Raw genomic sequence first — 24,024 nt, forward strand, 5'->3', positions numbered from 1 at the left:
TACTGTTACGAATTATGAAGAAGTGTATGGTTTGTTAAAATACTAAGACGCTATTCTACCACGTGTACAATAATTAGGTTTTTAACCGCGTAATTTCTTCAAAAATTAGCCGGCCGAAGTGGCCGTGCGGTTAAAGGCGCTGCAGTCTGGAACCGCAAGACCGCTACGGTCGCAGGTTCGAATCCTGCCTAGGGCATGGATGTTTGTGATGTCCTTAGGTTAGTTAGGTTAAACTAGTTCGAAGTTCTAGGGGACTAATGACCTCAGAAGTTGAGTCCCATAGTGCTCAGAGCCATCTTCAAAATCGATTGAAAAACGTTAGAGACTAAAAAAATGACGCGAAAAATTAGACGTTTAGGAAAGTAAAATTTTAAGGAACAAATAAATTCATAAAACGATGGGGCGTAGTCTTAATTATAGCACCGAGAGTTTTTACAACGAGAAAATTGGCGAACTGGATTTTCGCCTTTTTCGTTGTCCTGGCCCGCAGACTTCCATTACTTATTGCTCCGTACCGTTTCGGATTTGCTTTTAGGGCAGTGTTATTTGTACGTTAACCGAAATAAAGTGATATATGGGTAGGGTTATTGATGAAGAGTTTCCCAATGTGCACCTCGTGTATGGGCTCACTGCATGTAGTGGAAGTGCGTCACAGCGGCGGGTTTGTCATCACAGTTCTTTTGCATCTGAAGGTTATTGCATTACTCTCTGTTCTGTGTTTTACATTTCAGCGACTGCTTATTACAGACTTAACCACTGTCGTGAGGTTATTTTCACAGAAACAAAGTTACTTAGGATAACAAACCGAATAAATTAGATTTACAATATTACTCTGTAACGAGCCAATGGATACCACGGGTGTTTGATAACACAATACTGAAAAAAAGAACATGCGTCGGAATTCTTGTCGATGGAGGTCAGATTCTTTCTGTAGACGCCCCGCCTACCGCTGTTCGGCGACCAGTGCCTGTGAACACAACACAGCTTTCATGAAAAGCTATCAGCTCAGAAATTACGAGTGATTTTTCCTTCTTTTCTGTGTGCCACGATAATGCATGACGTTTCCAATAGATTGACAGGTTTGATGGTGCCTTTTCACTCTGTTTGTTCGCACTTGTTCCATATCGTGACGTAATGGACCCATCACTAAGCGATTTTGCATGTTGTTGTCCCAAGAAGTAGTAGTACAGTATCATAAAAGTACAGGAATACAAGAGCAAAACATTGAGCGCACTGGCCGTTGCCCGAATGAGACACGGAGCTCACGCTTGGCGTCATAGCGAGTACCTGTCCAGCTGTCAACGTCACATATTTTTCATTTCTTGCCGAATAGTACTTGTGGACAACTCAGTTGTGCGGAACGGACTCTTGGCTGTCAAAAAAGGAAAAAAAAATCTAAGTTACAGACGAATCTTTAACCGCTGTTTCATAGGAGTACGCGCAAACTCAAAGCTTGCACTGGACGTGGCATTCGAGCGCAGGACGGGCGAGACACGCGATGGTCGCGGACACTTCCGAGTGCCGGACGCGGACGCTTGCTACAGAGATCGTGGCGCCTTGGCAAGGCTGAACCGTGAGATTCACTGCCAGTCAACTTCTGTTGTGTCAGTCCAGTCTACAATGTTTCTTAAGGGAGAAGATCGTTTCATATCAGTTTATCGACGACTATCGGATTTACCTTTCAAAATATGGTTTGGAAATTTATATTTTTGCTATAGAAAACATGTCCCCGCATTTTAAGGGTGTTGCCAGAACTCTCTTTTCGCTGTTTATTAGCAGCTTGTTTTATATATAGGCTGAGTCATCTGCTCCTACCGTCCTCGTTTTACATAACCCACAGTGTTATATCTGGCCTTCATAAACCATGCGAGAGATTTCCATAGTTTCTCGCTCGCTATGGGCAAACTATTAATCCTGTAGAAACTATGAGAAGCACCTTTTTGTACAAAAATTAGTATAGTCAGATTTTACACTGAAATACTTTTTTGCTGGACGCCACAGTTTTCGAGTTATTCAAGAAAAAGTGCAACAATGACCTTCAGACGCACCTCTACCCGACACTCATCCCTCACCAGTCATGATTTTTACCACGTTATTCGTGGCACTCCCTCCTACCACTGTACAAAAATTTCCGACTACACATGCTATTTCCGATATTGGACCTTTTTTGGTGTCTATTGTTTAGGCGACTACGCCACCAACATAGTCGGCTACTTCGTTAACATCATTAGTTGAAATGTGCCCCTGAGGGCTATAAACAAGAAAGCACTTTGTAAACGTTACGCGAAAAACTAATTACGTTCATAACTCGATCCAAACTTAACCCTTCCCAGCACAGTAGTTTCGCAGTCAGAAGGCCTGATGGATACCGCGGTGTCGTTATTTTATGCTGTTGAAATTCACAAAATTGTTAGGTAAAATTTACACAAACGTCAATTTTACAGTTTGTATGTGCTCGACTATGCCGGTGGCATAATGAAGCCCATCAGGAAAGACCAAAAAAGTTGAATGTGGGAAATAATTCTCGCAGTTGCAAATATTTGTACAGTAGTAGGAAGGAGTGCCATGAACAACACACTAGAAATCCTGACCTGTGGGGACTGAGTGTTGGGGTGCGCTTGAGCTCACTTTTGTACGTTTTTCTTGCATAACTCGAAAATTACGGCCTTTAGCGAAAACATATCCCTGTGCAGAAGTTTACTTATTTAAATTTCCTACAAAAAGCTTGTCAATTTTTTTTTCTGTAGGAGTAATAGTTTGTGCGTAGCGAGTGAGAGACTATGAAAATCTCGCGTGTGGTTTCTCAAGCCCAGCTATAACGTTGTGGCTTGCATAAAACGACAGCGGTGGGGCAGCTGAATAATCGCCCTGTATGTACAGCATGCTAGTTCTGGCAACATCCATAAAATGCAGGGACACGTTTTCAACAGCAAAAATATAAACTTTTACATCTTATTTTGAAAGACAAAGCCGAAATAAAACGACCTTCGTCCTTAAGAAACATTGTAGACTGGACTGACATAGCAGCAGTTGACTGGCAGTGCGGTGTCACCTGAATCCACGGCTCAACCTGTGCCACTGTGCCACGACTTCTGTACCAAGCGTCCGCGTTTGACACTCAGAACTGTCCGCCGCTATCGCCATTCCAGTCGTTCCCGCGCTCAAACGCCACGCACAGTGCAAGCTTTGACGACCTGACGGTCACGCCACACGCCTAAATATTCCATTTCTCGCGGGGAAAGGAATCGTCTCTGCCCAATGCAGCAGCTGTCGCCGATTCACTTCATTGTAAGCCTATGTGGTCACTGTATCCTTGTCTGTATCTGCAAATGAAGTTGTGTAGTTAGCTATATGTGTTTGTAGATGTGTATGTAGAATCATCTCTCTTCCAGCATTATTAGAAAACTGTGATGTTTTCTCGTCGACCTATGTATCTTTGACATGTTCTTTAACATGTTACACGACTGTGAGTCTGAACAGTTTGGAATCTGTGGTTTCACAATACAGCGTGTCCATGAAAGAATGTTCCATATTCAATGGTATATAATAACTGTTTAATTTAGACCATTTACAACAAATCATACATCAAGTTGAAGGTAAACTAACCTAGGCGCTTCAATCTGGAACCGCGTGACCGCTACGGTCGCAGGTTCGAGTCCTGCCTCGGGCATGGATGTGTGTGGTGTCCTTAGGTTAGTTGGCTTTAATTAGTTCTAAGTTCTAGGCGACTGATTACCTCAGAAGTTGAGTCGCACAGTGCTCAGAGCCATTTGAACCATTTTAAAATCCATTTCTTCCCCCACTTTGGTTAACAAGTCGGAGTAATGCAAGCAACAGCCCCTTCAAATCTGAAGTTCAGCTGTGGCAAATCATTAGGTAGTGGCGGAACGTAGACACTATTATTTCTAAAGCCCCAAAGGAAAAAATAGCATGGCGTGAGGTCAAGTGACGATTACGACCAATCCCACGATCAGAGACTACAGTGCTCAACCACTCTTGTATAAAGAGATGCCAGAGAGGAGGGCTCCATCTCGTTGCAAATAAAATTTTCAATTTCATCCTGTAATTGGGGAAAGAGCATTCTTGCAACACATCACCATCTTAAGCTTTCTCTATCGTTTTATTAATCCAGTCTCTAAACTTTTGGACAGACAGGACGTATACGCTGCGCAGCAAAATAAGTCTTTTTTTTTTTTTTTTTAAATATCGCTATTTGCAAGTACGGCTCCTGAAAGTTGTCCACATCTGACATGCACAGCTGTCGAAAGTGCAACGCATCTCCACTCTACAAAAGTGGTGGTATGTCTTACGTCATGGTTCATAAACACACTGCGAAGGCTAGTGGTGTGAGGTGTCACATGTACTTGTGTACTGGAATGACTAGAAATTGGCTGAGTTACAGTTTGCCGTAGAGAACCGTGAAACTGCAGTCCACATACAAAATACAAGTCACGTAGCACTTATGAAATACCGAGCGAGGTGGCGCAGTGGTTAGCACACTGGACTCGCATTCGGGAGGACGACGGTTCAATCCCGCGTCCGGCCATCCTGATTTAGGTTTTCCGTGATTTCCCTAAATCGCTCCAGGCAAATGCCGGGATGGTTCCTTTCAAAGGGCACGGCCGACTTCCTTCCCCATCCGCCCCTAATCCGATGAGACCGATGACCTCGCTGTCTGGTCTCCTCCCCCTAAAACCAACGAACCAACTTATGAAATATCCAGTTAATGTTTCCACGCTACACAACCTACCCACGATATCTGATTAGGCATCTGTCGTCTGGAGAGATCGAGAAAAAGACTTATATAAAACAAACCGGAAGGGGCACAAAGGGTGATGAATAAGTACAGCGCGGCGACACCATCCAAGCACGCTGCGGCCCTTCCTGAGGTGAGATGTCACGTGCTGGTAGCGCCCAGGTCAGAGGTCCCCCCCTCTCGCTCACAGGTTTTCTTCAAATATAACGAGCATGGATGATCGACGCCTGGAAGAGAAACTGCAGTCAGTGTAAAACATATTTGAAATCAGAACGCACTAGATGAGAAATTTATTCTCGCATCTCCCGAGTAGCGCTTTAGTTTCATTAAGTTATAGCTTGTTCATTAAATAAATGTAAGGTAAGAACATACCCCGCTGAGTAGCCGTTGTACCCCAGATACCCCTATGCGTGCTCTCTGAGAGAGAGAGAGAGAGAGAGAGAGAGAGAGAGAGAGAGAGAGACATTTCGGCCAACTCCTTGTGTCATCCGGTTGCCGTACTCCGGAGGGTAAATACGTGCTCTTAATGGAGTGAAGAATGTAGTAGTTTGTTCGTGTAGTTACTTTTACAGTTCTTATAAGAATGCTTCAAGAGTAGTGAGTTGCTCCCTGGAGTATCTGAATATCAAGTTAATTGGGTAGCATAACACATTGTTTAAGAAATATTTTGTAAGGCCGTTGCTAGTGACGAGCGGCTCTCTTTAAATGTGGATGGATGCAAGATAATGCATAAAACAAACAGAAGGAGCCCAGTAGTATTTTGATTATAGGATTAGTGGTGAAGGCCTCGAGCATGTCACATAGTAATACACTTACGCGCCAAAGTAACTGCTACAGGCGTCCGTATTCAGATACAGAGATATGCAAACAAGGAGAATAGTGCGACGCCGTCGGCAACGTCTCTATAAGACAACAAGAGTCTGGCGCAGTTGCTAGATTGGTTACTGCTTTTACAAAGGCAGGTTGTCAAGATTTAAGTGAGCTTGAACGCGGTCTTATAGTTGGCGCACGAGCGATGGGACACAGCACCTCCGAGGTAGCGATGAAGTGGGAATTTTCCCGTACGACCATTTCACGAGTGTAATGTGAATATCAGGAATCTGCTAGAAAATCAAATCCCCGACATCGCTGCGGCCGGAAAAGAACCTGCAAGAACGGGACGAACGACGACTGAAGAGAATCGTTCAACGTGACTGAAGTGCAACACTTCCTCAAATTGCTGCAGATTTTCAGTGCTGGGCCATCAACAAGTGTCAGCGTGCAAACCATTCAATGAAACATCATCGATATGCTCTTTCGGAGCCGAAGTCCCACTCATGTACCCTTGATGACTGCACGACACAAAGCTTTGCTCCTCGTCTGGGCCCGTCAACACCGATATGGGACTGTTGATCACTGGAAACATTGTATCGAGCGGATGGAGGTGTACGGGTACGGAGACAACCTCATGAATGCATGGACACTGCATGTCAGCAGGGAACTGTTCAAGCTGGTGGAGGCTCTGTAATGACGTGGGGCGTCTGCAGTTGGAGAGGTACTACTGATGCGTCTAGATACGACTTTGACTGGTGAGACGTACGTAAGCATCCTGTTTCATAACTTGCATCCATTCATGTCCATTGTGCATTACGTCGGACTCGGGCAAATCCAGCAGGACAATGCGACACGCCACACGTCCAGAATTTCTACAGAGTGGCTCCAGGAACAGTCTTCCGAGTTTAGACATTTCCGCTGGCCACCAAACTCCCCAGACGTGAACATATTTGAGTGTATCTAGGATGCCTTGTAACGTGCTGTTTAGAAGAGATCTCCACCCCCTCGCACTCTTTCGGATTTATGCAGAGCCCTGCAGGCTTTACGGTATCAGTTCACTCCAGCACTCCTTCAGATATTAGTCGAGTCCATGCCACGTCGTGTTGCTGCACTTATGCGTGCTCGCGGGGGCCCTACACGTTTTTAGGCAGGTGTACCAGTTTCTTTGGCTCTTCAGTTTAACATTTAGAGATGACACGAAGAAGAGATTTGAAGTGAGACCATCACGTAAAATCAGTATCAGCGGCGGCGAATGGATGGCTTAGATTTGTTGTAAGGGTTCTGGGAAAATTCAGTTCATCTATAAAGGAAATACGCAGCATTCAAGTTACTGGAATCAGTTGCAGAGTATTATTCCGGTGTCAGGACTCATTACCAAGTGGGGCTGAGAAGTGCTGGTAGGAACATAGGTCAGCAAATCGCTTACGAAAGTGTAACTGGAACACACGAAGAACTTAAACGGGAATTGTTGGAAGAAAGACGATGTAGGTCGTTCTAGACCCAGTTGGGTAAATTTAGATAACCTGTATGCGAAAAATCTGTGCGATCATCGACCATTATGCTGGCACCATCGTATATCTCGCTTAGTGACCATAAGAACGAGGTAAGAGCGATTAGGGAACGTACAAACACATATGTGGTGTAAGTTCGCGAACGTTGTTCAGGAGTCCGGGAATTCTGACACTGGCCTTTCAGTATTTACCGTGTCCAGTCACATTAATGGGACTACCTGTCAGTAGCCTGAATAACTAGCTTTTGCAGCGCGGATCGCTACGGAACATACAGGAAGAGAGTGACTGAGGTTGCAGAAGGTACCGACAGCGACGTGGAGCCATGCAGACTCCAGCGCCGTGACCAGCTGCGCTGGGTTTCTCGTTTGAGGATCCATGGCGGGAACAGCCTACAGATTCTCGATTGGGTTTAAATCCGGGGAGTCTGGTGGCCAGGGCAGTACGGTAAACTTATCCTGGTGCTCCTCGAACCACGCGCGTACACCGCGAGCTGCGTGACACTTGCCTAATATCATTTAGGGCCCCGCGAGAAAGTAGACGCGCCGCAACACGACGTGCCATGGACTCGACTAGTGTCTGAAGTAGTGCTGGAGGGAACTGATACCATGAATCCTGCGGGGCTGTCCATAAATCCGTAAGAATACGAGGGGGTAGAGATCTCTTCTGAACAGCACGTTGCAAGGCGTCCCAGATATACTCAATGATGTTCATGTCTGGAAAGTTTGGTGGCCAGCGGAAGTGTTTAAACTCAGAAGAGTGTGCCTGACCCCACTCGGTAGCAATTCTGGACGTATGGTGTGTCGGATTGTCCTACTGAAATTGCCCAAGTCCGTCGGAATGCACAATGGACGTGAATGGACGCAGGTGACCAGACAGAATGCTTACATATGTGTCATCTGTCAGAGTAGTATCTAGACGTATCAGGGTCCGATATCACTCCAAATGCACCCACGCCGCACCGCTACAGAACCTCCACCAGGTTGAACAGTCCCCTGCTGACATGCAGGAGCCATGGATTCATGAGATTGTCTCCATACCCGTACACGTCCATCCGCTCGATAGAATTTGAAACGAGATTCGTCCGACCAGGCAACAAGTATACATATGGGAGTGCCCGTGTTTTGTGAGTTTGGTGATGGTGTGCACAGTAGATACATGTATTTTTATTTTGGTCGCTTTGTAAGAAGTGGTTTAACTATTAAATGACACTATCTTATATCTATGATCTACACAAAAATGTTTTATTTGCCAAGGCCGGTTTTCGGATCTATAGCCCAGCATCAGTTGCATCTGATACAGAGGAAGACACAGCTGTATGTTCCTTTGACATGTCACTGATGAAACCCGAGAACCGGTTTTGATAAATAAAAGATTTGTAGTGGAGCTTATGGTATATATAAGACGACCTTTAATAAATATCTGAAAGCTGTAGAGAACCAAGTATTCAAGATTTTTACGTGGTTTGAATTTTAGTTCACCCATCACTTGTGGTCGCATTCTAATCGTACCTAATTAGTAGCTTTTTAGGCTGTGCTGCTGGACTATCATGTTTCTTCTTAGATGTATCTGTTGTAATGTTTTGTTTCACTCCTGACACATTGTAAGCGAAATTTTTGACATCTTCCATTAAGGAAAAACCATCCTCAAACCCAAGGCAGGGTTGAAAGCTGCATTGTTTTACTAGACACGGCGCTGTTTGAAATGATGCCTTCCTCCCACATTTCATCAGACTTTTGCAGTTATAGAGGGACCTAAAGCTTAACGTGAAATAAAAAATGGTTCAAATGGCTCTGAGAACTATGGGACTTAACATCTGAGGTCATCTGTCCCCTAGGACTACTTAAACCTAACTAACCTAAGGACATCACACACACCCATGCCCGAGACATTCGAACGTTCGAACGTAGCGGTCGCACGGTTCCAGACTCTTCGCCTAGAACCGCTCGGCCACTCCGGCAGGCTAACGTGAACTCCGAACCAAAATGCACGTTGAGATTTTCACATTAACAGATCACTGAGAGACGTCAATGAAGGTATAAGAGTGATAAAAATCATGTGGCACCGCGAGGGATTTGTGTTTGTAACGTTACGCACCTATACTGTTACCGAAAACATGCTACGTCACGAACTCGGTAGTAACTTCGGCAGAAAACTGACAGTACTCATATTTTCGTATAACTGTGCTCAATGCACGTGACTTTTGGATGACTACAGGGATGTGTCGGACGTGCCTCAGTGGGTGTCGGTCCGCCGCCACTACTGCCGCTGCGAGGGATTTTACGGGAGACGTGTGCAGCGCTGCGCTGATATGCAGGGCGTTCAGCGGGCTGACAGACGGACAGTAGGGAGCAGAGTCGGCCGGCTGCCCCCAGACGCGAGTACGGGCGCGCTGTGCCGCGACGTGCGTATGCCGCCGCCGGCAGTGCGTCCGGGCAGCTGGGAGCCGGCCCGCCGCGTATCGACCGCAGGCGGCGCGGCTGCGCGCTGGGCGGCGGGGGTGGGGGCGGGGGCGGCTGCCGCCCACGCGCGGCTACTACGGCCGTGGCCGTACTACCTGCCGCCGCCCCCGCCGCCGCCCCCGTACGTCGATACTACGGCCTGCCGCTCACTGGCGGCCGCGCGCGGCGCTCATTTATTCGCCGCCGCCTCTGGCACTTGCTGCCGCCCGCTATTACTGCCCGCCTGACGGCTGCCTCCGCGGCTGTTGACGGCTCCGGTCCGCGGGAGTACAGTCCCATTGGGAGCTGCGTAAGAAACTCCACCGGTATTCGCCTCTTGCACACCGCACCTATCTGACGTGAATGAAAGTAATGGTCTAGCCTAAGTTTCTCAGTACATTAATTTAACGTAAATAAAATAAAATCTAGACGAATACTGTGCAGATGACCAGCTGCGAGTACACGGTACATTACCACAATCAACAGCATAAAACAGGAATTGGCTTAATTTTTTCAGGAACTTCCCAACAGAACAGGAGTGATCCATGACGAAAGTCTTCAGTTTAGACTTGAATGATCAAGGATTACTGCTGAGATTTTTTAATTCCTGTGGTAGACTGGTGAAAATGGATTCAGCATAATACTGCACGCCTTTCTGCGAAAGAGTAAGGTGGTCCGATCCCAATGCAGATTGGAGGCCGACGGTTCAATCCCGCGTCCGGCCATCCTGATTTAGGTTTTCCGTGATTTCCCTAAATCGCTCCCGCCAAATGCCGGGATGGTTCCTTTCAAAGGGCACGGCCGACTTCCTTCCCCTTCCTTCCCTAATCCGATGAGACCGATGATCTTGCTATGTGGTCTCCTTCCCCAAACAACCCCAACCCTAATGCAGATTGGATTCTGTCTAGTATTAACTGAGTGGCAACTGCTTTTTCTTGGGAATAATCTGATATTGTTAACAACAAACGACATTTAACAAAATACGTGACCGAGTCACATTATTGTGACCACGGCCTATGTTTGATGTCAACGTCCAATAACCACCCACAGAGGGCAAGTGGCAGCAATAGCAGTGGAAGGTTTATAAAGCTTGTCGGAGGGAGGAGGGGGGGAGGGAGGACAGCGCAGTCGTTGTTGTACGGTGAAAACGATGTGACATCCAAACGGGCATGATCCTTGGCTTTCGGGCCAAGGCTGGAAGCATTTGCGAAACGTTTATGTTTGTAAACTGCTCGCGTGCTGCCATTGTTGAAGTATACCGTGCATGGCGAAATGGCTCTATCAGCTGCTTATCAGTTCCACGTCTGTTCGCCTATACACATCTCTGCAGCAATCTTTCACTCCTGTCATCTATGGCCTGTGGTGCACTGGCTTCGGGTTTGTATAGAGCTGCAGAGATGTGTATAGGCGAACATACGTGGAACTGATAAGCAGCTGACCGCCCAGATCTAGCAAGGGGATAGCAACAGTGTCTCCTCAACGGTCGTTATGCAAATGTTACTGCGTGTGGGCCTCCACAGCACGCGCCAGGTTCATGCACCCATGCTGACTACTGTTCACTGGCGACGAAGGATGGCATTTGCACGCCAATAGAGCAACTGGACGTCCACTGAGTGATGAAAGGGGGCTTGTCAGATATATACTCCGTCGAACAAACAGCCAATGGCGTGTATGGCGTGAAACGTCTGAAATCAAACACCGTGCAACTAGAAGAGAGTATTATGGCCTCGGCAATGTTTCCGTGGCACTCCCTGGGTGATCTCGTCATTCTGGAAGCCACAGTGGATCAACATAAGTACGCGTGTATCCTTGGGGACCATGTATGGTCACACCCCCACATGCAGTTTGTTTTTCCTTAGCACGATGGAATCTCCCAACAGGATATATATACAGGGAAACAAAGATTATATATATATATATATATATATATATATATATATATATATATATATATATAAAAATTCAAAGATTAAAGGATATATCCCACCATCGTTTACAATGACACAAAAAAGATATTCCAATTTAAGATATATGTTGAAACGTCTTAACAGAGCCGTTCCATAAGAACCTCCCGCTAAGTAAAGCAATTACGAATTATGTGGCCCGCCGTGTAACTGTGGTTGAGCGTATGAACCGCCCCAGAAGGCTTGAGTCGGTGAACTGACGGCAGAAGAATATTTGTTTCTTACCACAAAACCGAGTATTTTGCAAAATGTCATCAGTGTTTGATTATATCATGTCATTTATTATGTTCCACGTTTCCACATATATACCTATTCCTTTCCCTGAATCGTCTTCTGCGTGTGAATGTGAACAAATATTTCAGGCTATTTACAACGGATAAAACGCAAACTTCGGAAGTTCCTAGCAGAACAAAATAGGACTAGTTCTGTACTCACCAGTAACCAGCAGCAGAATGCCTTCCTCTCCACGAAGGTTCCACCGGCTACCACGTGAAAACTGAAACCAGAGAGAGCTTCCGTCACCAACCTGACAGACAGACAATACCACCTCCAGAAAGAATAGACCACTCTGCCCAGGTACAAGGATCTGGAGTTGGTCATCCTGCTCTGCCCCCCCCCAAGCAGCGAGCACACAGCCCTCGCTCTAGTAGACGATGACCAACTCAGCTTCCACCATAAATAGATAGAAAAGACATTCAAACTATCATTTGTTCACATTCACACACACAAGAGGATTCAGGGAAAGGAATAGGTGTACATGTGAAAACGTGGAACATAATAAATGACATGGTATAATCAATCACTGATGACCTTTTGCAAAATACTTGGTTTTGTGGCAAGAAAAAACCTTTTTCTGCCGTCAGTCCACGTACTCCAGCCGTCTGGGGCGGTTCATACCCTCAACCACACATACACAGTGGGCCACATAATTCGTAATTGCTTTAGTTAGTAGGAAGTTCTTATGGAACGGTTCTGTTGATACGTTTCAATGTTCAGTAGCATGGCTGCCGTACTGAACGAAAAATAAGTATTAAAATTTAGAAATAAGACGAAAAGTCGTAATTTTTGGCGAAACAAATTAATAATTTTTTACAATTTCTGAAAACAGAGTCGACAGAGGTAATTAAGCAGTTGTATCTCCTTCATCAGAGAAAAAAGGGAAACCTCTTAAACACCGATACGTTTTCGAAGGAATTTAAATATTTTGATACTACTCATCTTTTGAAGCAGAGGAACCGACAACTGTAACTGATTTTTAAGTAACAGTTACCGTAATTTCTGCTGTCCGATATAAAGCTTGTACTAGTATGTAAGATATTATGAAGTAGACGTTTTCAAGTTTATAGTCCTATTTTACTAGCAGCCTGTATAACATTTTTGTGCCATGTTATTAAATTAACAACAGAATGCAAAATTTGTGTAGTAATCATCATAACTTTAATTTCCTGTCCACAGAGAGAAATATGTAATAAGACTCTTGCCACTGCTAGTCACCTAGAATCAGGAAATGAGCTGGTTTCTTCTCCTGAGGTCGCGTAATTCGTCTTTGCTCATATAATAATTTGTTACAGCTTCTTGTTGAGTGCAACACGTTCAGTGTTTTCGGTTAAACATTATCCCACAGTCCGGTGCTATGTCTCTTTCATCTGCCTCTTTTAACCTACTACACGTATCACAGAAATTATTCCAAGTTTCTTAATGTATTGCATTTGTTTTCAGTATTTCGCCTTTAATATTGTTAGTAGATGTCCATATCAGGTACCTCTAATCCGTTGTTTCTCAACAGCTAAGTTATTTTGATGTTTTTGCTATCAGTTATTTCATTGGTAATCATTTTTTCCGATACTTATAAGAACTATTCATTTGACTCTATTTTAATTTAATTTTGTTTCGTTTTCCATCTCAACTATGTTGTGCACCTGTTCCGGAAACTTTAGTCGACATTACAATTTACACCTCTGTTTAGTCTCACAGTAACCGAATATCGATTAAAAAGCTAAATTGTAGCGCTGCAGATGATAAATTTTCTTTGCGGCTGCGGTGTCTTATTAACGAGTCAGATGAGATTCCACCTCTAGAAGCCTTGAGAACCGAGCCGTTCATCAGGTGTTTTAATGAAGACATAAATCTTGTACGATCTGCAAGGTCGCACGAAGGATGTCGCTTCAGAAAGCAAAGTTCGACAAAATACCATGGAAACTTTAAGAGAAGAGTTCTCTTCGATGCTGGGATACATACAATGGAGTTCTTGTCAAGCAGAATGTGGGGAAGTACGCCTGAAGAGGAGACGTAGGGATGTGGCTGGAACGCACGAAATGTGAAACACAGCGCCCCTTTACTTTAAACGAAGATGAATACCGCAAACGCCGCTAACGGGATGGCTGGTATTATTTTTTAGTGTGATGTACGTTGACGCGGTTCTTAACGATATATTAGATCTGTATTTCGAAGTGGGTTTCGAGCCCGTATTCCCCATTTCGATGGCATTTTGACCCTCTTCACGGATGGATAAATCTTCAACCTGGCAGAACTTATCTCCCTAGATTCTGAACATCATCGAGATTCTCCTCAGTGGCTACACGCTATCCCCTTGAGGTGAATACGTATTTGTCTGTCTCACTGGCTAGAGCACTGTATGCGAAAGGTAGCTATCCAACTTAATCTGTTTCTTACCTTCATGGCAGCATGATGATCAGTAAAATAAATCTGATGTGTTCTCCATCGTGGCGTTTCTGCCACACACACTGATTCTCCAAGAACCCTTGAGATCCCAACTTTTCAATGGATCTGCAAAAAAACAGCAGACACAGCGATGTCAGAGACGTATATCATTCCTTTATCTCACTCAGCATGAGAAAGAAAGTAATTTTCAACCTTTGCAAAACTCTTTTTCGACCTAATGCGGAACTAATGACAAACTGTGAGAGAGGACAAGTTACTCTCTCACCTATTTTTCGTATATGGAAAATTATTAAATATTTTGTTACAACCCGACACACCTTGAGCAAGACTCTAGAAAGTTAACGGGCAGACGTTGATGGAGCCTGGTAGGTCGCTAAAAGCTTGAGGTATTTTTATGGTTCTTAGCTCTCATAAACGACATGCTGGAAGTTGGAAGCAACTGGCAGCGAGCCCATCCCTCAGTAAATCTTGTCAGACAGGTCCACAGCTGTACAGGGCAGACACAGCAGTCTCTCACTGAGACAGGTCTCCAGCAGAACAACGGCACGATACCTGCATTGGCGCCAGCTGAAGCCTGGATTTGGATTGGTTGGGGGAGGAGACCAGACAGTGAGGTCATCGGTCTAGCCGAAGACTGGGCTGGGGCCGACAGACTGAAGGAATGCATCTACACAGTGGAGTCATAAACCAGGCATTGTGTACAGTCACATGTAAAAAAAATTCACAAGTTATCTTGTTTGCCGATACCGCAAACAGGCCTGTGAACCACTTCCATCAGTCGCCTCTGTTATATAAAAAAACTCTGGCGTCTGAGAAACGTTTGGAGACGGAATCTTTAGTACACCTCATAGCTAGGACTAACAAGCTCCAAGGCACAGGCGATTTAGATAAAGAGCTTTAAGACTGTATCTGTTCACTTGTTGGTGTGGGAAGCGACATGACTTTGGAGAAAATCATCTTCCCCCTCCGCTAAAACTTAAAAAAGCCAGTAATTGGCGGTTTCCTTTTCTTTCAGAGATGCCCTGGTTCATCATTAGTTTGTGCTGTCGTGTGGGAGGGGAGATGTAGCGCCTCCAGAGCCCAGTGATTGGCTGAAGACGGCATGAAGGCGGTGTCGTTCGTGCACTTTGCGGGAAAACGGATTTTTTTTCTTCTGGAGAGGTGGGAAGCACTCGGTTGCTGGACTTTGGTCTGGTAAGAGCATCTTCTGGTCGAAGCTCTGGCATGTGTGTTGAAGTTCGTACTGTACCAACGGTGTGACTTCAAACGTCTCGGACTATTCGTTTGCCGAGGGTACACTTATTCGTTTTTGGTTTATTAGTGTTGATATTTGGTATCCTTGTGCACTCTGTCGTATAAGTGAGCCAAATTGGTCCTCGGTATGACCAGCGAATGGGTGTGTCACACACTGAAATCTACCATGATTTCAGGGCTCTGGTAGAGAGTAAATTGCGATCCGTCTGCCTGATCGCTAGACCGTGAGATTTTTGCATTTCTTTCGTGGCCGCGATCGATTCACAGGTGCCGCCTCACGCCTCTCCTCCGCTGCACACATCTCGCCAGCTGTAAGTTACATCGCTGCACGAAGCAGACAGGGTAACGTACTGCTGCTCCGGCCTTGTCAGGGCGTACAGACCTCAATCGCCACTTGATGTCAGGTGCACCAATATAGAGAAACTTCTGTAGACTTGAACAATCAAAGTCTGCTCAGCATCAGAACAATTCAGATTGTGTTAGCCACATTTTTAGGACCAGAGTACTCGGCTCACTTCTGCCACCCAGAATCCTTGTCCATTGTGGTCTTAAACCAACTGTTAATTGTTTACAGTATTCAATAAATAACTTGTTTAGAATAACTTATGTCTGTTTTTTTTTCTTTTGAAAAGTAAATGTTGTTAGAACTCTAGTAAATTTTGCTTCTTTCTCAATCAGTTATAACAGCACCACAGGGTAAGCTTTCACGTGTTACTCTCAGTTAGAGAAAACGATGGATGACACTTATAATGTTGGAGGTAATGGCAGTGGATGTGCAAGATGGACGGGAGGAGGAGGAGGAGGAGAAAGGACGGTTAGAGCTAAGAGAACAACCACCAGCAAGTCCTGCTACTCTCGAGATACGACGGATTTTTCATAAATAATCCACAGTTTGATATTACTGTGGGATGTTTAATGCAAGATCAATGAAAATTACGTCAGATGTAGTTGGGAACGTGATGAAGAACATGTTTTCGTTTCTGTGAACAATGTGGAGTGTCAGTCCGTGTTACGCGATGTCGAAATGACCTCTGTCTGATTAATTGCTTGTTCTTCTGCAGATAAAGCGTGCTGAAATTCTAAAGCCAGTTGTACATTTTCATCCTTTAACATTAAATAGGAATTTTGAAAGTCAATAACTGCGTCGTGCTGTACCAAAAAACTCGTACCTAAAATAACGTCTGTTGTCAATAAGGGAACAGTTCAAAAATTTGAGTGGAACGTATGACCTGCAATACAAAATGATAAGTGTGTCTGTAATTTTACATCTACTCCTTTACCAGATACTGCACCTATCACTTTAGTTTTGCCTAATAGTAACGTAGGATAAATATTCTCTTTGTTACATTCGTTGAAGGTTTCTTCATTTATAACTGACATAGGTCATCCAGAATCGATTACTGCGGAAAATGTGGATGCTCCAATCTTTACTTCAATTACAGGGTGGGAAATGGTTTTTTGAATAATAGGTTTTTCATGCAAAAGAGTCTCTCGGATGTCGTCAAAAGTAATAACATTTTCGTGAACAACAGTCTGTGTGTTAAAAGTAGTGCTTACGATGCTGGAAGATTCATTCTGCACTGTATCTAGTCAAATACTTTCTGACGTGCTGTTATTTGCGGGAGGATGCTGCGGCATTTCAACTATTTGTACTGTTCTGTTATTTCTTCCTGACGTATTACGTTCGGGATGATACCGACTGTCTGGTTAATTCATGATAATCTGTTGTTGCGGATGATTCTGCTGCTGGTAAGATCGACTGTTATGCTGAAAACTGTGCTCATTACTTTTACGTCTGTCATAATAATCGTTGCTATACGGCGCATTGCGATATGAGATGAAATGGTGTGTTTTCTGTACGTAGTGATTTCCTTGTTGCTGTGCGTTACTATTTGGTGGAGCCGACTCTATACGTGTAGGCGGCGAAACATTAAAGCTTGGTTGACCTTGCAAACCACATTGTTGGTTAGGTATGCTAACCGGCTGGCTTTGATGCTGTTGCGGGGAAAACCCTCTATTGTTGCCAAAATGCGTCTGCGATAGCTGAAAATTTTGTACATACTGGTGGTTAAAATTTCGTCTGTTATTAAAGTTCTCGTGATTGTCATTTCTGGAGCGTATAATGATAACTGTCACATTCAGGTAAAACTTCTCCTATCAGGTTTTCTTGACTCATTCTTGATCCTAGATAGATCGATAGTTAAAGATCTGTTTTGATAGATATAAAGGATAGTAGAAGAGAAGGCAGCAGTGCAGTGAACTAAAGAGGAAATAGCACTACCACGGCTCGGGGCCCTGTGCACGCTACGGCACAGATTCATCGAAGTGTAATGAATCCCCTGAGGTCACTTACGCGCTGCAAATAAAATTTATTTTCTGTATTACAGGCAATGCCGGTGAAAATTCAGAAGCAAATTGTTGTTTCCAGTCCAAAGTGTGAATCTGTGTCCTGTCATTATTAAGCACTTTAAATTTCCTAACAGATAGAAAGTGTTTGTAATAAAAATTATCGTCTCTGTATGTCTGAGCAGGTTCAGGATTGCATGAGAATCTGTTTGTCTGTGTCTCTTCGGATTCTAAGTCACGTAGTCTCTGTAAATTACCTAAGTTACACTGGCTGTGTGAGTGTGACAAATGTTCGGAATGTGGCGTATGCTGTGACGTGTTAGTGACTGTAACATTTTTCATTTCTGTCACTTTCAAACGTTCGTCAATTTGGCTGTTCTGTTGTTCAAATTTCTTATCGACTTCCGCATCCAGAGTGCGTGAAACTTCTGCTGACATTAATTTAAACTCGTCGCGTAACTGTGTTACGTTTTCAGAACATTGTTTAGCTACTGCACTAATTTCATCTCTAAGTAATTTCATTGTGGCTGCGTGTGTATTACTTAATTCTTGTACAACAGATCTAATTTCATCACTACTGTTCCTAGCACAAGCCTTAATTTCCTCACGTAATTGTTCATCTACATCTACATTTATACTCCGCAAGCCACCCAACGGTGTGTGGCGGAGGGCACTTTACGTGCCACTGTCATTACCTCCCTTTCCTGTTCCAGTCGCGTATGGTTCGCGGGAAGAACGACTGTCTGAAAGCCTCCGTGCGCGCTCTAATCTCTCTAATTTTACATTCGTGATCTCCTCGGGAGGTATAAGTAGGGGGAAGCAATATATTCGATACCTCATCCAGAAACACACCCTCTCGAAACCTGGCGAGCAAGCTACAACGCGATGCAGAGCGCCTCTCTTGCAGAGTCTGCCACTTGAGTTTATTAAACATCTCCGTAACGCTATCACGGTTACCAAATAACCCTGTGACGAAACGCGCCGCTCTTCTTTGGATCTTCTCTATTTCCTCCGTCAAACCGATCTGGTACGGATCCCACACTGATGAGCAATACTCAAGTATAGGTCGAACGAGTGTTTTGTAAGCCACCTCCTTTGTTGATGGACTACATTTTTAAGAACTCTCCCAATGAATCTCAACCTGGCACCCGCCTTACCAACAATTAATTTTATGTTATATATTATATTATATATTAATTGTTCTTTAGTATCATGTCGTTGCACGGCAACGGCTGTAATCTGTTCACTAAGTTGTTTGTCCTATTCATTAAGGTTGTCGTGTTTTTCATTCGACTGTTTGAAACTTTCATTAAGTTGTTTGTTCTATTCATTAAGTTGTTTATAATTGTTGCCTAGTTTTTCATTAATTTGTTTGAAATTGTTGTTTAGTTTTTCATTACACTGTTTGAGATTTTCATTACGTTGTTTGTACGATTCATTAAGTTGTTTGTACGATTCATTAAGTTGTTTGAAATGGTTATCTAGTATTTCATTCCGCTGTTTGAAACTTTCATTAAGTTGTAGTAATAATGCCATAACTTGATCCCAGCCAAAATTAGCGGCTCTATTTTCTATGTTGTGTGTTGGTGTATCTGCATTTGTCGCGTTTTGTGTAACCATCAGGTCATTGTCTGATTCACGAAAAGGTTTGCAAATCGGATGTGCTCTGTTGGTCACTACATCGGAATCAAATAAATCTAACGCGTTTTGTGTATATTGTTCACCTTCGTTAGAAACATTTGTCTGTTCACTGTGTAAACTTTGCAAATCAGGTGTTTCAAAATGCGCAGCGTTCATTGTAACGGTACGTGCCGCGTCATCAATTGTCGTTAAATTAACAGTGGACACAATTGAATTTGTTTGCTCATCATTTGAAATAAAATCATTACTTGTGGTCGGCACACACTGATTGTCTGTAACTGAAGGATTATCATTAAGACACTGAGTGTCGCTAGTATTATCGGGCCAATTATTCGAGTAGACTTTTTCCCTCATTACGGATCGCGATGTACTGTTAGCAGTTTTTCGCGGCATATTCACAAGTCAACGATAAGCACTAAATCAAACAAAGACAAAGCAAAAATGGAACAAATACAGTGACAACAAAGAGCAATAAATTGCCGATGATCTGTGAAAGAAATAGTGACAAATTAGTAAATGCGTTGCGCCAGATACAAACTACAGTTAATATTAAGTAAATAAGAGCAGATATATAACTGACTAGTTCTCAGAAATTCGCAAAGAAAATACGATACTGGCCGGTTGTCGACAAGTGTAACCTCCCCACAAAATAAAAATAACATGAATAATATTCACATTAAGTGTAACCTCAAAAGAATAAATTGCGTGACCTATCAATAATAAAATGTCACTAATCTCTCAATAAAAAATTGTCTCTCACTTATAACCTTTCAATAATAACTGTGAATTTAAACTGGTGAATTTTGGACGTCAGCAGTCCTGCGTCATGGTCCTGAAAGATCATTCTGAAAAAATTGAAAATTCTTACCTCTTCTTTACAATAATCGGGATGACCATGGATTGGAGAAATTAGTAAATTCTTTAAATTGCGATGAATGATTATCAAAAGTTAATTCTTTTTATAAGAAAGATTGTTATTAAGAGATTTTTAGGAACATTTGCATGGGAGTTGATTTAACAATACTACATATGCGCGAGGCTGCTTTTACCTTATACTACAACGCTGAGACTCCGCCATCGCTGCACACGACCGGCCCAGCCAACACGATACACCAGACTGCTCGCTAGCAATTACTTACTGCTACTGCTACACAGTTCCTACTGCTGTCAACACTGCTCTTTGGTCTGAGATTCTCTTACAGCTTACATATCGCAGGCAGCGCGTGAGCAATCCATCGAAATTACATCTGCTCGAGTGCGCTAGCAACAAATTTCTTAATCATGGACCTCTTACACAACTGCTTGTACGTTTGTTAACTCAAAAACATTTGTTTAAAGCAACTGTATGTCTGGAGAATTGGAGAAGGATATTATTACGAGATACATTTTTATAATAAGTGTTATTGGAGAAGCAAACAGTCTCGCAAAGCGTCTCTTGTAACACGGATTTTTGTAACATTTGCTTTTATGGGAATAGCGTGTTACCACACACAGATGAATGAATTCGCCCTTTACAATTTAAACAAGTTTGTGGTAAGACAAACATAAGAAATGGCCAAAGCATGGCATAGTAACTGTCTTTAAAAATAAGAGATTGCGAAGGGGAGGAGGCAACTGTTGTGAAAGTACTGGACAATAGGTGTACGTCTAAGATTAAAAAGATCAAAATGTTATTTTACAACAATTATGAAAAGGACAGACTGCTAGTCAACGAAAAGATTGTACGTTGAGTTGCAGATAGGCACGAAAACGAGGCTGTTACCCATTTACCTTTCGACCAAAGCCTTCTCCAGCCTTGCTCGTTAGAAGAGATGCATTTCACAATAGTGAAGATGAACGACTGCTCATCACTGGAGGGTTTTAATTTCTTTTAATTCATACTGTCACCTCTCGAAAAGAGGAATTCCTTATTCAACACCTTGCATTATTTGCTAATGAAGGAAGACAATATGTAAGACGTTAATTTCTCCCGGCATGTACAAAGTTCAGATAACTTACGGGAGCGCAGCCGGGTGACATTGGCGACAACCGCTGATATTTCGATAGGAATCACCCTGCCATTTTTTGCCTTGAAAATGGCAGGGTGTGTTCCTGTTGAAGTATCGACGGTTGTCGCCAATGTCACCCGGGCGCATACCGTCAATTATCTGAAGAAGAAAATACGAGGGTTGCCCAGGAAGTAAACACCGCATTTTTTCTTCGATAGTTCTTTATTGAACGTAATGAGAATTACACACACGAAAGAATGGTGTTTTATCTACAAACCCTATTTTTCCACGTTATCTCCATCGAGTTTTACGGACTTCCTCCAGCGCGAAACAAGGATCTGTATGCCCTGTCGGTACCAATCCTAGTCCTGGTCATGGAGACTGTGCTACACTGTGTAAATTACTTCCTCGTTGTCCTCAAAATGTTTTCCACGAATGCGTCTGTCCTCGCGAGTGACAATATCAGCTCACTGCAACATGTCAAGTGTGATAGCCGTGGATGGTCTTCCCGACCGTTGCAAATCGTGGAGCTCCGCCGAACCGCCTTCTAATAACATCACCCTCTGTGCCCAGCGACTAACTGTACTTGTATCGACAGCAGGTTCTCCATAGGCTTTGCGCAAGCCTTTGTGAATATTCCCCTGCAGTGAGAAATTTAATGACGCCACATCACGTGCAGACGCCGTTTTGAAACTGTCCTGCAGCTACGCTACCTGTCGGAAGTGGCGGAAACTTGGCGCGCTCAGTCAGGAGACTTCGAATGATACAAACATAACGTTTCTCATTCGTGGCATTGTTTTCCGCTGAGAAAAAAATGCGGTGCATTACTTTCCTAGCAGCAATCGTATGAATTCGTTATATTGTTTTTATTTCGGAACACAGTATCTGGGAAGAAATTTGCAAAATAAATATAGCCTTATTGCCCACGGTGCAGAACCGACTACCGATGTGATAATACACTCCTGGAAATGGAAAAAAGAACACATTGACACCGGTGTGTCAGACCCACCATACTTGCTCCGGACACTGCGAGAGGGCTGTACAAGCAATGATCACACGCACGGCACAGCGGACACACCAGGAACCGCGGTGTTGGCCGTCGAATGGCGCTAGCTGCGCAGCATTTGTGCACCGCCGCCGTCAGTGTCAGCCAGTTTGCCGTGGCATACGGAGCTCCATCGCAGTCTTTTAACACTGGTAGCGTGCCGCGACAGCGTGGACGTGAACCGTATGTGCAGTTGACGGACTTTGAGCGAGGGCGTATAGTGGGCATGCGGGAGGCCGGGTGGACGTACCGCCGAATTGCTCAACACGTGGGGCGTGAGGTCTCCACAGTACATCGATGTTGTCGCCAGTGGTCGGTGGAAGGTGCACGTGCCCGTCGACCGGACCGCAGCGACGCACGGATGCACGCCAAGACCGTAGGATCCTACGCAGTGCCGTAGGGGACCGCACCGCCACTTCCCAGCAAATTAGGGACACTGTTGCTCCTGGGGTATCGGCGAGGACCATTCGCAACCGTCTCCATGAAGCTGGGCTACGGTCCCGCACACCGTTAGGCCGTCTTCCGCTCACGCCCCAACATCGTGCAGCCCGCCTTCAGTGGTGTCGCGACAGGCGTGAATGGAGGGATGAATGGAGACGTGTCGTCTTCAGCGATGAGAGTCGCTTCTGCCTTGGTGCCAATGATGGTCGTATGCGTGTTTGGCGCCGTGCAGGTGAGCGCCACAATCAGGACTGCATACGACCGAGGCACACAGGGCCAACACCCGGCATCATGGTGTGGGGAGCGATCTCCTACACTGGCCGTACACCACTGGTGATCGTCGAGGGGACACTGAATAGTGCACGGTACATCCAAACCGTCATCGAACCCATCGTTCTACCATTCCTAGACCGGCAAGGGAACTTGCTGTTCCAACAGGACAATGCACGTCCGCATGTATCCCGTGCCACCCAACGTGCTCTGGAAGGTGTAAGTCAACTACCCTGGCCAGCAAGATCTCCGGATCTGTCCCCCATTGAGCATGTTTGGGACTGGATGAAGCGTCGTCTCACGCGGTCTGCACGTCCAGCACGAACGCTGGTCCAAGTGAGGCGCCAGGTGGAAATGGCATGGCAAGCCGTTCCACAGGACTACATCCAGCATCTCTACGATCGTCTCCATGGGAGAATAGCAGCCTGCATTGCTACGAAAGGTGGATATACACTGTACTAGTGCCGACATTGTGCATGCTCTGTTGCCTGTGTCTATGTGCCTGTGGTTCTGTCAGTGTGATCATGTGATGTATCTGACCCCAGGAATGTGTCAATAAAGTTTCCCCTTCCTGGGACAATGAATTCAAGGTGTTCTTATTTCAATTTCCAGGAGTGTATTTGCAAAGTAACTTTGTACGATGCCCATGCTCGTCGGCTGTGTTCTAGGAGTTAAACCTTGGTAAACTGCGCACATGAACTCCATCTTCAAAATGAAAACTGCAGTTTTTTTGTAAAATAATTATGCACTAAGTAACAAGCCATCGCTTCAGAAACTCATGCGACAGAACTGACATCGACTGCACGACGAAGCTTGCGCCATTTATTGCTTAGTATACAAAAGATGGCTTCTACAAAGCGACGAGCACGACTTAG

This window comes from Schistocerca serialis, chromosome 6 (genome assembly GCF_023864345.2).
Source record: "Schistocerca serialis cubense isolate TAMUIC-IGC-003099 chromosome 6, iqSchSeri2.2, whole genome shotgun sequence".
Taxonomy (NCBI): domain Eukaryota; kingdom Metazoa; phylum Arthropoda; class Insecta; order Orthoptera; family Acrididae; genus Schistocerca; species Schistocerca serialis.